Source organism: Bubalus bubalis, chromosome 5 (genome assembly GCF_019923935.1).
Source record: "Bubalus bubalis isolate 160015118507 breed Murrah chromosome 5, NDDB_SH_1, whole genome shotgun sequence".
NCBI lineage: Eukaryota > Metazoa > Chordata > Mammalia > Artiodactyla > Bovidae > Bubalus > Bubalus bubalis.
In genome coordinates this window covers 45791861-45809080 of record NC_059161.1, presented here as the reverse complement: position 1 = coordinate 45809080, position 17220 = coordinate 45791861, and the positions used below count along the sequence as shown (strand labels likewise).

Here is a 17220-nt window from a genome sequence, read left to right as displayed (position 1 = left end):
GAAAGGGTGATTTGGGGATTCCTCCTGTGTGTATGTAACCCAGATATGCCTGGCTCTTCTTGCATTTACACTTGCCCTTGTTCTTTCCAGTACCTGACATACACAAAGCTTTTTATTTTTATTTTTTGCCCGTGTTGGGTCTCTGTTGCTGTGTGCAGGCTTTCTCTAGTTGCACCGAGCAGGGGCTACTCTCTAGTTGCAGTGCGTGGGCTTCTCATTGCGGGGCTTCTCTTGTTGTGGAGCACAGGCTCTAGGGGACCTGGGCTTCAGTACTCGTGGCTTGAGGGCTCTAGAGCTTGGGTTCAGGAGTTGGAGCATACAGGCCTAGATGCCCCAGGGCATGTGAGATCTTCCTGCACCAGGTATCTAATCTGCCTCCTCTGTTTTGGCAGGCAGATTCCTAGCCACTGGACCACCAGGGAAGTCCATGCAAAGTTTAACAGCTGTCCCTTCTTGACTGCCCACCTCTCAACTCCACTCCCTAATTTTCAACATGTTGTCAAGGTATTGAAAATGCTTTATGGAAATTTGAAGGAGGAAACTAAAGAAGGACATAGCACAAAATATTTCGCTTCTAGTCTTTATCTGAAGTTGATTTCCACATGGCAGTGGCCACGTCTCTCTTTTTTGATCACTCCCTTACCGTTAACTTCCCACTTAGTCACTGTAGACCATAAACTCCTCACACTTTTTCCTGTCCTCTATTTCAAATTCCCCAAATAATGTATCCATCTACAAAAGATCTCTAGCCTGCCTTAGCTTATCCTATCAATTGTATTTTCTATTTTGTATTGCTAATATTGGGCTTCCCAGGTGGCACTAGGGGTAAAGAACCCACCCGCCAATGCAGGAGACATAAGAGATGCAGGTTCGATACCTGGGTAGGGAAGATTCCCTGGAGGAGGGTATGGCACCCCACTCCATTATTCTTTCCTGGAGAATCCCCATGGACAGAGGAGCCTGGAGGGCTACAGTCCATAGGGTTGCAAGAGTCAGACACAACTGAAGCAACTTGGTATGAATGCATGTATTGCTAATATTAATCTAAACTTTTTTGGTAATTAATCATAAGAGAACATAGGTAGCTACAAAAGCCAATCCAAACCAGTATAAAAGGCTGGAAAAGTCTATTGTCTACTTTAGGAAAATACTTGGAAAAGTCAAAATTGTTCTGAGTGGCAAATGCACTGTAAAAGGACCATTTTTCAGTGAAAGATCAGAACTGAAGGTCTCTAGGGCTGGGCCTTGGGATATAAATATTCAAGTGGGGAGAAGCCTAAACCTGAGGCTAAGGTGTGCATATATTTTAATTTCCAGGACTATCTTAGCTGGGGCTGTTTGAACAAGGTACCACAGACTGGGTGGCTTATAAACAACAGAAATTTAGTTAAGCTCTGGAGGCTGGGAGTCAGAGATCAGGGTGCTGGCATGGTTCTCTTCTGGAGAGTGCTTTTCTAGGCTGCAGACTGCCAGTTTCTCCCTGTATCCTCACAGGGAGGAGAGCAAAGAGGAGAACCAAGCTCTTAGGAGACTCTCATAAGGGCACTAATCCCATTCAGGAGAGAGGAGTCCCTGTGACCTCATCTAGTTCTAACCACTTGCCAAAGGCCCCGCCTCCTAATACCATAAGTTGGAGGTAAGGCTTTAACAGATAGTTTTGGAGAGACACAAAAGTTCAGTCCATAAACAAAGACTGAGAGGCTAACGGGTCACATTTGTTAGGTCTTCAAAACATTTTCTTCAACCTGGGAGAGCTGCCACGCCTGGCAATGGCAGCCTTACCTGGAGAGACCTAGGGAAAGCCAGCAGTCCCTGCCTGAGACAGGGCTGGTGCTGATGGGGAATAGAAGATTGGCATTGCTGCTTCAGGTTGGGACAAGGCTGCTGCCATTCATGCTCCTGAGCTCTCTGTGGGATTAGACAAAGCTGCGTCTTTGCTTAACTTCTTCCTCTGCCCAATCCTGTATCTCTCTCCTTTTTTCTTTTTTTTAAAATAGGCTCCTTTTGAGAGCACTTCCACAAAAACTCACTGTGTAAGATTCACCTTCTCAGACTTCTGGGAGATTCAAATAAGACATTTGCCAAGGTGCAAGTAGAGGGTAGGGGAATGGCATGTTCTGCTGGTCAGTGATATCACAACCTTCAAGCCTCTGTGTAGTAGCTGTGGTTTCAATATTATCTAAATTTTTATATATGGTAGATTACAAAAATGAGCGCCACTTGCTCCCCTCACTTCAAGCAGTGAAACCTCTTTGTCTAATCCTTGAGTCTGTATTGGCCATGTGGGTTGTTGTTGGCTAATGGGATATTGGAGAAGGAAATGGCAACCCACTCCAGTATTCTTGCCTGGGAAATCCCATGGACAGAGGAGCCTGGTGGGCTACAGTCCATGTGGTTGCAAGAGTCAGACATGACTTAGTGACTAAATGATCACCACCACCAACAGGATATCAGCAAAAATGAAACAAAGACTAGAAAAGTATACACACATTGAGCTTGCTATTTGGCTGTTCTTAGTTTCCTGGGTTTGGAGAAGGTAATGGCAACCCACTCCAGTACTCCTGCCTGAAAATCCCATGGATGGAGGAGCCTGGTAGGCTGAAGTCCATGGGGTCGCGAAGAGTCGGACATGACTAAGTGACTTCACTTTCACTTTTCACTTTCATGCAGTGGAGAAGGAAATGGCAACCCACTCCAGTGTTCTTGCCTGGAGAATCCCAGGGACGGGGGAGCCTGGTGGGCTGCCGTCTATGGGGTCCACAGAGTCAGACATGACTGAAGTGACTTAGCAGCAGCAGCAGCAGCAGCAGCAGTTTCCTGGGTTATTATGTGAGAGAGCCTGGGCTATCCAGCTGAAGGATGAGATATATATGTCCTGGTTATGCACATTTTCCCCAGAAGCAAAGCTTCCTAGCTAACCAGAATTGTACTTTAGATACACTAGTGAGCCCATCTGAGATCATCAGATGACCCAAACAACCCAAATTGCTGACCGACAGAATCATGAACTAAATAAACATTTATTTTAAACCACAAAATTTTGTTTGTTTTATAGCAAATACTAGCTGATATAGTATCATAAACTATGATGGCTCATTCATTTATACATTTGCTGTTTCAGCAAAAAGAGATATTTTTGGCTCAAATTACAGTCCTGCAAGTGCATAAAGCATAATTTATCTGTATAAAAATAAGAATACATCATGAGAAACGCTGGACTGGAAGAAGCACAGGCTGGAATCAAGATTGCCAGGAGAAATATCAATAACCTCAGATATGCAGATGACACCACCCTTATGGCAGAAAGTGAAGAGGAACTAAAGAGCCTCTTGATGAAAGTGAAAGAGGAGAGTGAAAAAGTTGGCTTAAAGCTCAACAGTCAGAAAACTAAGATCATGGCATCTGGTCCCATCACTTCATGGGAAGTAGATGGGGAAACAGTGGAAGCAGTGTCAGACTTTATTTTGGGGGGCTCCAAAATCACTGCAGATGGTGACTGCAGCCATGAAATTAAAAGACGCTTACTCCTTGGAAGGAAACTTATGACCAGCCTAGATAGCATATTCAAAAGCAGAGACATTACTTTGCCAACAAAGGTCCGCCTAGTCAAGGCTATGGTTTTTCCTGTGGTCATGTATGGATGTGAGAGTTGGACTGTGAAGAAGGCTGAGCGCCGAAGAATTGATGCTTTTGAACTGTGGTGTTGGAGAAGACTCTTGAGAGTCCCTTGGACTGCAAGGAGATCCAACCAGTACATTCTAAAGGAGATCAGTCCTGGGTGTTCATTGGAAGGACTGATGCTAAAGCTGAAACTCCAATACTTTGGCCACCTGATGGGAAGAACTGACTCATTGGAAAAGACCCTGATGCTGGGAGGGATTGAGGGCAAGAGGAGAAGGGGACGATAGAGGATGAGATGGCTGGATGGCATCACCAACTAGATGGACATGAGTTTGAATAAACTCTGGGAGTTGGTGATGGACAGGGAGGCCTGGCGTACTGAGATTCATGGGTTTGCAAAGAATCGGACATGACTGAGCGACTGAACTGAACTGACTGGTATGTTGCAAAAAAATCTTTAATGACTTTCTTGAAAGTTAGGTAAATGTTGCTGTATCTCTAATTTACATTCTGGGTAGGTGATTTTTATACTATAATGCAGGAAAGGAGAAGGCAATGGCACCCCACTCCAGTACTCTTGCCTGGAAAATCCCATGATGGAGGAGCCTGATGGGCTGCAGTCCACCAGGTAGCTAAGAGTTGGACACGACTGAGGGACTTCACTTTCACTTTTCACTTTCATGCCTTGGAGACAGAAATGGCAACCCACTACAGTGTTCTTGCCTGGAGAATTCCAGGGATGGGGGAGCCTGGTGGACTTCCATTTATGGGGTCGCACAGAGTCGGACACGACTGAAGTGACTTAGCAGCAGCAGCATGAAGGAAAAGGTTCTTATCATTTACTGAGAGTCTTCTGTGTGTTGCAAGTGTTCATATATGTTATCTCATTAATGCTCATAATGAATGGTTAATGTGCTGTATCTATTTTTTACAAGAGAGAGAAAAAAGAATTCTAATGCTCAGAGAAGGAATGTAACTTGCCCATGGTCAGTTGGTTAGCAGATGGATTTGAAGATTAGTTTTCCTGGCTTCAAAGATGCTAAAATCAAGGAATTCCCTGGCAGTCCAGTGGGAGTCCATGGTTTCACTGTTGGGGGCCCAGGTTTGATTCCTGATGGGGAAACTAAGATACCACAAGCCATGCACTGCAGCCAAAAAAGGGAATAAGTGTTGTTGTTTTTTAATAAAAAGATAGAACCAGGTAATTTTATTTAACTGGTTATTTGGAAATTGGAAACCCAGGGCTTCTCATTGCAGAATATCTTTCAAAACAGTGTAAGTATAACTGAATGAATCTGTGGACCCTATTTGCCACCCTTTCAATATTGACAGCCGTGGCTTATATAGACCGCAGATTTGTAAGGAATTTTCAAGCAATTGTCATTTCCATGTTTCAGTTTAGAACAGAATTTTACAATTTTCAGAGTAAAGGATAGACCTTTTAAATGTTCAAATAAACCTTTCCAGTCATCTAAAATATCTCCTCAGACATAATATTTATTTTAAATTCAATACAAATGTTCATTGGGTTTCTCTGCTGGCTCAGACAGTAAAGAATCCGCCTGCAATACAGGAGACCTGTGTTATATCCCTGGGTGGGAAAGATTCCCTGGAGAAGGCAATGGCAAACAACTCCAGTATTCTTACCTGGGAAATCCCATGGACAGAAGAGCCTAGTGGGCTACAGTCCATGGGGTCACAAAGAGTGGGCACAACTGAGTAACTAACAAACACTTTACTTTTACTTTAATGTGTCAGTCTTTGTCCTAGGCTCTGGAAAGGCAAGAAAGAGTAAGCATAGGGGGTGGAGCCAAAATGGAGGAGCAAGAGAACGCAGAGTTTGTCTGCTTACAACTAGGGCATCTCTTAGGCGCTGGTGGGTGAACCCAGACACCTGGGGAGATGGGAGGAATCCCCACAGGGCCAGGTAAGCCATGGGAGAGAGGGCGGGGGAAAGGAAAAGTAGAGGCGGGACAAGGGGTTCCTGGGGAGAGGAGAGGCTCCCGCGCTCCCAGTAGCCCACTCACCAGGAGGAGATTGGCCAGGACGGAGAGGGGCCTTCCGGGGGATGGGGGATTGCAGCGGAACTTGGCCAGCATCTCCCCAGCCCGCTGGGCTCCAGTGTCTAAGATCTACCTAAAAGTGTTGGGATGTCTACTGGGGAGGTAGGGGTAGGATGCATCTCACCATGGGGGCAAGGGCAGTGATAGAGGAGGCAACAGGGAATCTTTTTATCTTTAAATATTTTTCTTTTTTAAATTATTTTATCTTATTTTTATTGTTTAATTTTTAATTTTGAATATTTTTATAATAAAGTATTTGTAAAGTTAATATTAAATCAAAATTAATAAAACATAAATAGTTTTCCACTCCTCTGGTGTCTAAAGTTTACTGTCTCTTTTAAACAGTGTCAATCCTCAAGCATCTTGTCAGATAATTAAACCATGAATTGTCAATTAAGTTTAACAAATTTTGATTGTACATCAGTTATAGGCAGGATTTTGTGTTGATGCTTATTGTATTATTTTTTCTTCCCTCCAGTTTCTGATTGAATCAGATAGTCGATGTCATTGTTTTTAAATTTGGAGCTTTCTGTTCTTTTTCACAGAATCTTTATTATTGTCAATGGTATGAACTTAGAAACATTCTGTTTTATATCTTTCTGTAGATAGTCTTTTTATCTATTGATAAGAGAGGTTTCTTATAGATAATAGAGATTTTACCTTCTCAAAACATGTAATCAATGAAGCAAAATACTTTGCAATGTGGTAAGATAATTATGGTATGGACCTAACAGAAGCAGAAGATATTAAAAAGAGGTGGCAGGAATACACAGAAGAACTGTATAAAAAACATCTTCACAACCAAGATAATCATGATGGTGTGATCACGGACCTAGAGCCAGACATCCTAGAATGTGAAGTCAAGTGGGCCTTAGAAAGCATCACTACGAACAAAGCTAGTGGAGGTGATGGAATTCCAGTTGAGCTCTTTCAAATCCTGAAAGATGATGCTGTGAAAGTGCTGCACTCAATATGCCAGCCAATTTGGAAAACTCAGCAGTGGCCACAGGAACTGGAAAAGGTCAGTTTTCATTCCAATCCCAAAGAAAGGCAATGCCAAGGAATGTTCAAACTACCACACAATTGCACTCATCTCACACGCTAGTAAAGTAATGCTCAAAATTCTCCAAGCCAGGCTTCAGCAATATGTGAACTGTGAACTTCCAGATGTTCAAGGCTGGTTTTAGAAAAGGCAGAGGAATCACAGATCAAATTGCCAACATCCTCTGGATCATGGAAAAGCCAGAGAGTTCCAGAAAAACATCTATTTCTGCTTTATTGACTATGCCAAAGCCTTTGACTGTGTGGGTCACAATAAACTGTGGAAAATTCTGAAAGAGATGGGCATACCAGACCACCTGACCTGCCTCTTGAGAAACCTATATGCAGGTCAGGAAGCAACAGTTAGAACTGGACATGGAACAATAGACTGGTTCCAAATAAGGAAAAGGAGTACGTCAAGGCTGTATATTGTCACCCTGCTTATTTAGCTTCTATGCAGAGTACATCATGAGAAATGCTGGGCTGGAAGAAGTACAAGCTGGAATCAAGATTGCTGGGAGAAATATTAATAACCTCAGATATGCAGATGACACCACCCTTATGGCAGAAAGTGAAGAGGAACTCAAAAGCCTTTTGATGAAAGTGAAAGTGGAGAGTGAAAAAGTTGGCTTAAAGCTCAACATTCAGAAAACGAAGATCATGGCATCTAGTCCCATCACTTCATGGGAAATAGATGGGGAAACAGTGGAAACAGTGTCAGACTTTATTTTTCTGGGCTCCAAAATCACTGCAGATGGTGAGTGCAGCCATGAAATTAAAAGATGCTTACTCCTTGGAAAGAAAGTTATGACCAACCTAAATAGCATACTCAAATGCAGAGACATTACTTTGCCAACAAAGGTCCGTCTAGTCAAGGCTATGGTTTTCCCAATAGTCATGTATGGATGTGAGAGTTGGACTGTGAAGAAGGCTGAGCGCCGAAGAATTGATGCTTTTGAACTGTGGTGTTGGAGAAGACTCTTGAGAGTCCCTTGGACTGCAAGGAGATCCAACCAGTCCATTCTGAAGGAGATCAGCCTTGGGATTTCTTTGGAAGGAATGATGCTGAAGCTGAAACTCCAGTACTTTGGCCACCTCATGCGAAGAGTTGACTCATTGGAAAAGACTCTGATGCTGGGAAGGATTGGGGGCAGGAAGATAAGGGGACGACAGAAGATGAGATGGCTGGATGGCATCACTGACTCGATGGACGTGAGTCTGAGTGAACTCCGGGAGTTGTTGATGGACAGGGAGGCCTGGCGTGCTGTGATTCATGGGGTCGCAAACAGTCGGACACGACTGAGTGACTGAACTGAAGATAATTATGTTTTAAAAGAAGTAACTAGCCCCCTCAGGTGAAGTCCAGCAGAGACTAATTCAGAGCCATACTCTGAGTGGCAACAAGATCTCAGTTTGTAAAACTGATTTACTTTATATAGAAACAGAATAGGTGAATTTCTCCATCAAAGGGTAATGTACTCAGATGAAGTAGCCAGTAATAATTCTAAGCTTCACCTATTTGAAAATCTCAGAATGAATAAGAGGATGAGGAACAGTTTTAGAATGTCTTTTATTCCTTGCTTACTCTGAAAAAAGAATCACCCATAATGGGATATATGAGATACTGCATTCACAAACCTTATAAGGTCTTTATTTTCGGGCAATGGTTAGAGCCAAAAGATTGATATCCCTAAGTATGATCAGGCCCTGAACTGTCTGAACTTCTAGAATTTGAGTACAATGTCAGGAAAGCCAACACAAATTAAACATATTAACTCTCAGTAGAGGTAACTTTGTGTAGCTAATGTAAAGAATAAGATTATGGAAGGTTTCAAAAGCTCATTAAAGACATGGGAGAATCTCTAAAATATTTATTAAAAAAAAACCCCAAAAACAAACAAACAAAAAAACCCCCTCATTTTCTGAAATCTCCACACCTGTTATTGGGCCTGTCAAAAAGCAGGAACTCAGTAAACAAGAGCAAAACTGAATGTTATTTATCAGCACTAATAATGACTAATGAAAGATAATTTATAAAACTATTAATGATGTTATGCCTCAAGTGGTAACAGTATATAAGTATTGTGGTATATATACTCAAGGAAAATTAAATAATATACAAAGAAAATTAAAGAATATATATATTTGATAACTTTATATATACTATACATATATAAAGTGTACATGTACACATACATATACTCTTTTAATTTTAATTTTCTTTAATATGTGTATATTACAACTAAGAAAAATACGACACCATCTCTGAGAGATGCAAGAATTTCTATCCCTAGGAAAGGTGACTACAGAGTAAAATAGGAAAAAATATATAGACTACACCACAGTCTAATGAAATGTTTTTACTGTTTCAACAGTCTGATTATTTACTCTATATGGAAACACTTTCCAAATTGAAAGGCATCAGACACCAAAACAAGTATTTTGGTCACTGAAAACATAGCTTCCTGTGGAAACTGGAATTTTGTTTTGTAAATCAGTGTTTAGTCTTAATGTAGCCAGTAATAATTGTGTGACTTTGAGAAAATCAATTTACTTTTCTGAGTTTCAATATCTTCTCTTGTACAACAAAAGATTGTTTTATTGGGGAAAGTTTCCCCAATTGTCCCCCTCAGAATGAAAGTCCTAGAAATGTGCTCAATCTGCAAGAACAACTGGACATCCACATTTACTGATCCACTTGTTTACTGTCTTGCCATTGTTTGTTCATTGAGTCCATGAACATTCATTAAAACTTACTCTATTTTTTAAAAATATATTTTCACTTTAATTTTCTTTCTGACTTCAGAGTATGAAGTACTACTCACTCTGACCTGAGGAAGGGGAATGCTATTCCTCAGTCCTGCTTTTTTCTAGTTTCCTGAAGGTGAAAGCCTTATTTAGAAATGTCAGATGAGTATCAGTGAAGACAGATTCCTAGACTGTCAAAAAGGTTGCTGTCCATCCTGTGCAGGACTTTCTAAAGGACTGTGCCATCTCATGCCCTTATTCATCCAGGCCTCTCAATCTGGCTTCAGGACATGGCCATTTGCAATGACATTCACTGAGTCCATATTTCCTATAGTCACTCTCAACCTTCTTATTCTTTTTTAAAATTTTTTATTTTAGTATACTTGACTTACAAGGTGTTTAATTTCCAATGTAGAGCAAAGTGACTCAGTTATACACACACACACACACACACACACACACATACATATATATTCTTTTTTCATATTCTTCTCCATTATAATTTATCCCAGGACACTGAATATAGTTTCCTATGTTATACAGTAGGACTTGTTGTTTATCCATCCTATATGTAATAGTTTGCCTCTGCTAATACCAAATCTCCTTCCCCTTGGCAACCACAAGTCGGTTCTTTGTATTCTGCAAGTCTTTTTTGTTTCTAGATATGTTTGTCTGTGTCGTATTTTAGATTTCACATATATAAGTGATATCGTATTGTATTTGTCTTTCTCTTTCTGACTGACTTCACTTAGTATAATAATCTTGAGGATTTGTTGCTGCAGATGGCATTATTTCATTGCTTTTAATAGTTGAGTAGTATTTCATTGTATATATGTACCACATCTTATTTATCCATTCATCTGTTGATTGGATAAATATCATTCATCTGTTGATTTAGATTGTTTCCATATATTGACTATAATAGTGCTGCTATGAACACAGGAGATACTTATCTTTTTGAATTATAGTTTTATCTGGGGATATGCCTAGGAGTGGGATTGCTAGATCATATGAAAACTTTATTTTTAGTTTTTTTTATGAGCTTCCATACTGCTTTTAATACAGGCTGCACCAACTTACATTCCCACCAAGAGTGTAGGAGGGTTTCCTTTTCTCCACACCCTCTTCAGCATTTGTTGTTTGTAGACGTTTTAATGATGGCTGTTCTGACCTGTGTGAGGTGATGCCTCATTGTAGTTTTGATTTGCATTTTTTGTTATTTAGTGATGATGAGTGTCTGTTCATGTGCCTATTGGCTATATGTATGTTCTTTTTGGAGAAATGTCGATTAAGCCTTATTCTTGACCCCTTTACCACTCTGACCCTTTGACTTAGCACCTGGTTGGTGACTGTTTTGCTTTGATAATATGTTTGGTCAGGTTGCTTTGCCTCTGCATGACCATTTTCATTCACCATTTTGTCCACGTTAGGTCACCAGTTTCTCCCTCCACAGCCATGAGTAAGAGGCACTCTTGTCTATCCTTGTTCTCAGTGTCCCCATTGACGAGGCCCTCCATTCAAGAAGGACTAGATAAGATCTGATAACTGCCTTTTCACCTTTCTCCCAATTTCCTGCACAGTTTCTTATGATGAGAGTCTGTGGACACACTGTAGATCTTTGCAGGTGCCTTAAATTTCTCCTTTTTCCTCCTACCATGTGGAGTCTACTGAAAAGTTAGAGGGAAAAAAATGGAGAAACACATCTATCATGTGCCTACGACACCAGGAACTGATCTAGTTGCCCACTTAATGTCTCCATCACAGTCATTTCACAAAGGGGATAACTAAAGTTCACACAAATTTACTTTGCCATAGCTGGTAAAAAACTGAATTATGATTTGATCCCTATGCCTATTTTTTTCCGTTCCCTCTCAATGTCTCACTTGAACATCTATTTAAGGACATATGGCCTAATGTTTAGAGAATCAGATATAATGAAGTTTGAGTTTCACATTATTTTCCAATACCACTTAATAAATGATAATGAATACTGAACATATTCTTCCCTTTATTCCAAAAATACTTATTGGATAATTCTATGTCAGGCAGTGTTCTAAGCATTTGGGATACATCAGTGAACTAAAATGACAAGAGTCCTTGTACAGTTTACATTCTAGTGGGTCAGAGATAGAAAATAAGCAATAAGTATAATAATAAATAAGCAAAACTAATACAATTATGTAAAGTTTAAAAATAAAATAAAATTTAAGTCGCTTCAAAAAAAAAAAGAAATTTTATAGTATATTCAAATGTGTGAATAAACTGGAGAAAAGAAATAGAGCAAGATAAGGGGAACCACGTGGTATGTGGTTTGGAGGGAGGTTTACATTTTCAAACAGTGGTGATTGACAGTATGACACTAGAGCTAAGACTTGAAGGAGTCAAGAGAGCAACCGGACGGTAGAAGAATTTCCAAAGACACTGATGTGACTGAAGCAGAGTGAGCAATATTGGAGTCGGGGGGAGGGAAGGAGAGAAATACAGAGATGGCATTCAAAGGTTTTTGGAAGGTCTTTTTCTTTATGTTTTTTGAAATAGGGACCCACTGAAGTGTTTGAATATAAAAGTGATTGATTTAAGCTTAAAAGAGTACTCAGTTGAAAATAGACTGAGATAACTTAAATGTCTAATTTATCATTGTGCATTTACCACATCTTATGTAGGTTAAGTGGAGAAGGCAATGGCACCCCACTTCAGTACTCTTGTCTGGAAAATCCCATGGACAGAGGAGCCTGGTAAGCTGCAGTCCATGGGGTCTCAAAGAGTCAGACACGACTGAGCAACTTCACTTTCACTTTTCACTTTCATGCATTGGAGAAGGAAATGGCAACCCACTCCAGTGTTCTTGCCTGGAGAATCCCAGGGAGAGGGGAGCCTAGTGGGTTGCCATCTATGGGGTTGCATAGAGTTGGACAGGACTGAAGTGACTTAGCAGCAGCAACAGCATGTAGGTTAAGACTGGATCTTACTTAACAAGATCAAATTCATGGCAAATCTTCATTTCATTAGACAAAGATAAGCCACTGAGAAGAGCTGGCTGTAAGTCAAGGCTAGAGTGATAACAGTAATAAGAGATGTGTAAGAGACATGGGGTCAAGAAAAGAAAAACATGGTCTGTGATTTAAGAATCTCAATTTATAACATCAGGCTTATTTCCAAGTTTGATCTCTTTGATGTGCATCTTTCTTTTCTCCATTTTGTGAAAATATTTCAGTTTCAGAAATTGAATTTTCCCTGAAAGATCTTATTCTCAGGTATAGATAAAACTTAATTTCAACAAGTGCCAAAACCCACAAGACTTTGGGCACAATTCATATTTTTTTCAAATTTTTTGAATATATGCCAGTAGCTACATGAAATTCCTTTAATACCTCTTAATTGATTCTTTCATATTCTCTGTTTTTCTTCCTTTTTTGCCCACTTCCCTTAAAGAATCCAAGACAAGATGAATAGAATAGCTTTCCAAATAAATGTGAGAATATGGTCTGTCATCCTCCTTTGTTTTTATGACTTCTCTCTTCCCCAACTTAGAATTTAGAATGTGAGACAAGAGATATTCCTACTCTCAAATAGCCATTTGTATTTTTTTCATACTCCTCTCCCTCTCATCTGAAGCTTGAGTTGTATTTATATGTATTAAATATAAGTTAAAAACACATTTGCCAAGCACCATTTAAATTCAAAGCACCAGTAACCCTCCCAGACTTCAGACGGTAATACAAATCTACAGTAATCAAAACAGTGTGGTACTGGCACAAAAACAGACATATGGATAAATGGCAAAGAATAATCTAGAAATAAACCCACGTACCTGTGGTCAATTATTCTTTGACAAAGCAAGCAAGCATATACAATGGGAGAAAGTTTCTAGCACATGGTGTGGGGAAAGTTGGACAGCTGCATCAGTGAAGTTGGAACATACCCTTACACCATACACAAAAAAACTCAACATGGCTTAAAGATTTAAACATTCAGATCAGATCAGATCAGTCACTCAGTCGTGTCCGACTCTTTGTGACCCCATGAATCACAGAACACCAGGCCTCCCTGTCCATCACAAACTCCCGGAGTTCACTGAGACTCACATCCATTGAGTCAGTGATGCCATCCAACCATCTCATCCTCTGTCATCCCCTTCTCCTCCCCTTCTCCTCCTGCCCCCAATCCCTCCCAGCATCAGAGTCTTTTCCAATGAGTCAACTCTTCGCCTGAGGTGGCCAAAGTACTGGAGTTTCAGCTTCAGCATCATTCCTTCCAAAGAAATCCCAGGGCTGATCTTCAGAATGGACTGGTTGGATCTCCTTGCAGTCCAAGGGACTCTCAAGCGTCTTCTCCAACACCACAGTTCAAAAGCATCAATTCTTTGGTGCTGAACCTTCTTCACAGTCCAATTCTCACATCCATACATGACCACAGGAAAAACCATAGTCTTGACTAGACGAACCTTTGTTGGCAAAGTAATGTCTCTACTTTTGAATATGCTGTCTAGGTTGGTCATAACTTTCCTTCCAAGGAGTAAGCGTCTTTTAATTTCATGGCTGCACTCACCATCTGCAGTGATTTTGGAGCCCAGAAAAATAAAGTCTGACACTGTTTCCCCATCTATTTCCCATATTAAGACACCATAAAACTCCTAGAAGATAACATAGGCAAAGCATTCTCTTGACATAAATCATACCAATGTTTTCTTAGGTCAGGCTCCCAAAGCAATAAAAATAATAACAAACAAATGTGACTTAATTAAATTTACAAACTTTAACATAGCAAAGAAAACCATAAGCAAGATGAAAAGGCAGCCTTCAGAATGAGAGAAAATATTTGCAAATGATGAAACCAACAAGGTCTTAATTTCCAAGATATACAAAGAGCTTATACAACTCAACAACAAAATCAAACAATCCAATCAAAAACTGGGCAGAAGTCTTAAACAGACATTTCTCCAAAGGAGACATACAAATGGCCAATAAGCATATAAAAAGATGCTAATTATTAGAGAGATACAAATCAGAACTACAATGAAGTACCACTTTACACAGGTCAGAATAGCCATTATTAAAAAGTCTACAAATAATAAATGCTGAAGAGGGTGTGGAGAAAAGGGAACCCTTCTACACTGTTGATGGGAATGTAAGTTGGTGAAGGCAGTGTGGAAAACAGTGTGGAGGTTCCTCAGAAAACTAAAGATCCACTTACGATAAGATCCAGCAGTTCATTCCAGACAAAGCTATAATTCAAAAAGTTATGTGCATCCCAATGTTCATAGCAGCACTGTTTACAATAACCGAGACATGGAAACAACCTAAATGTCCATTGGTAGATAAATAGATGAAGATGTGGTGTGTATATACAATAGAATATTACTCAGTCATAAAAAAGTATGAAATAATGCCATTTGCAGCAATACGGATGCAACTGTAGATGATCATACTAAGTGAAGTAAGTCAGAAAGAGAAAGACAAATGCTGTATGGCATCACTTACATATAGAATCTAAAATATGACACAAACGAACCTATCTATGATGTAGAAACAGATTTACAGACATAGAGAACAGACTTGTGGTTGCCAAGGGAGAGAAGAAGGTGGTGGAGGGGTAGATTGGGAGTTTGGGGTTAGTAGATGCAAACTATTTCATATAGAATGTATGGCAAAAACCACAACATTGTAAAGTAATTAGCCTCCAATTATAATAAATAAAAATTTTTAAAAAAGAATGGATGGACAACAGGTCCTACTGTGTAGCACAGGGAACTATGCTCAATGTCCTGGGATAAACCATAATGGAAAAGAATATAAAAAAGAGAAAAAAGTCAAAGCCCCAGGCTGGAAATTGAAATATGAACATGGGCTGGCAAACCCTCTGGGTTCCAGCAGTGCAAAAGCTAGTGGCTTTCATTCCAGTGGAAACTTTGTTATGGGACCATTTTTAAAAGCATTTTCTAATATTTTAATTCTACACAGTGTGCAGAATTAACTGATTATGACTGAGGCCATGAAGAACTCTTCTGCCTGCTCTAGTATTAAGGAATGGGTCACATGAGATGTTAGAAATTCTTGCTAGCTACTTTACAGCCCAGTCTCCTTACACTCTTGGTGACCTTCCTTGTTTATTCTGGTCTTGTAAAATCACTGTTGGAATTGTGTGGGAGTGAAACCAACGCCTGCCTCCGAGCAACAGCTGCGCCAGGAAATATCTTTTCAAACCTCTTCAAGGGCCTTTTTGTCAAAAAAGAAATGTGTATTCTCACTGTGGGCCTAGATGCTGTGGGAAAGACCCTCACCCTGTACAAAGTGAAGTTGGGTGAAATTGTGATCACTATTCCCACTACAGGCTTCATCACGGAGATGGTGGAATACAAGAACATCAGCTTCACTCTGTGGGACATGGGTGGCCAGGACAAGATCCGGCGTCTATGGTGCCACTACTTTCAGAACACACAAAGTCTCATCTTTGTGGTTGACAGCAATGACAGTGTGTGAGAGGCCTGTGAGGCGCACTTGAGGATGCTGGCAGAAGATGAACCCTGGGACGCCTTTTCTGCTCGTGTTTGCTAACAAATAGGACCTCCCCAATGCCACGAATGCAGTCGAGATCACAGACAAGCTGGGTCTACACTCTGTGCCACGGGCACTGGTACATTCAGGCCACCTGTGCCACCAGCAGGGACGGGCTCTACGAGGAACCGGACTGGCTGTCCGATCAGCTCTGGAACCAGAAATGAACTGTACTCTCTGCTCCTCCCCTCTTCCCCCTTCTTCCTATCCCTGTGGTGTGCGTGCCAGAAGCCCTCTGCACTATCAGTCACAGTGTGCTTCACCATGCTATAGACAAAGAGAAAAAAATACTTGCAAAGAAGTGCCTTCCTTTACAGAGTGGAATCAAGATGTTCTTTTTTACCTCTAAGAGAATGACCATGAGTCTAAGGACTGGGGTAATTTACCCAATAAAATAGCCTCAAATATTTAAAAAAAAATGTGTTTGGTGATAGAATGATGTTATTTACATAAAAAGAAATAAAATAACATTTTGCAAAAGAAAAAAAAAATAAATGTGCAGATGCAGCCAGCAACTGGATTTTTATTTAATGTAAATAGTTTTTGTTTCCAATGAAGCAGTTTCAGGTACTCTAATGCAATACTACTCATTTTTTTTTTAATTGTAAAAAGAAAATCAACCCACTGTTTAGTACTGAGAAGAGATTTTAGGCACACAGGTCATCCAGGAATGGCCGTGTCAGATGAGCCTGATGCTCCTCCCCCAGGCTTTAGATCTGTGTTGAGATCCATTTTGGTGGTTGGTCTTTAACCCAAATTCAGTGCATTTTAAAAAATAGTTAACAAATACAAGGTAAGGAGGACACTGGAACACACAGAAGGGAGAGATATGCCTAGTGTAGGTTCTGCAGTAATGGCCTGAGTCCAGTCCACTGGTGGTCTGTTTCCTGGACATGAAACAGGGTTAGAACCAGCCATTATCCACTCTGCAAGGTCACAATAGGGTGACCATGTGATCTGCTCTGTCTTGGGTCATTCCACACCCCGTAGTACTTTGCTTGTATTTGTGCTTACATGGCTGCCCAGAAGACAGGGTGGAAGCTGCAGCCATCACTCTCAGACACCTTGGAGGAACCTCGGCTTTCGCTTGAATCAGCATGGACACTTCAGTTGGAATGCTCTGGCTGGAGCAGGAGCCCTGCAGTCCCCTTGTAGCCTGCTCCAGGCTAGGGTCTCATCAGCTAGAGTGCAGA

The 17220-nt window shown here is 40.6% G+C and overlaps 1 pseudogene; it reads left to right on the top strand.

The window, feature by feature from the left end:
• LOC102413399 overlaps nt 1–16438 on the top strand; it is a 63726-nt pseudogene extending 47288 nt beyond the window's left edge.
• Nucleotides 16439–17220: the final 782 nt, after the last annotated feature.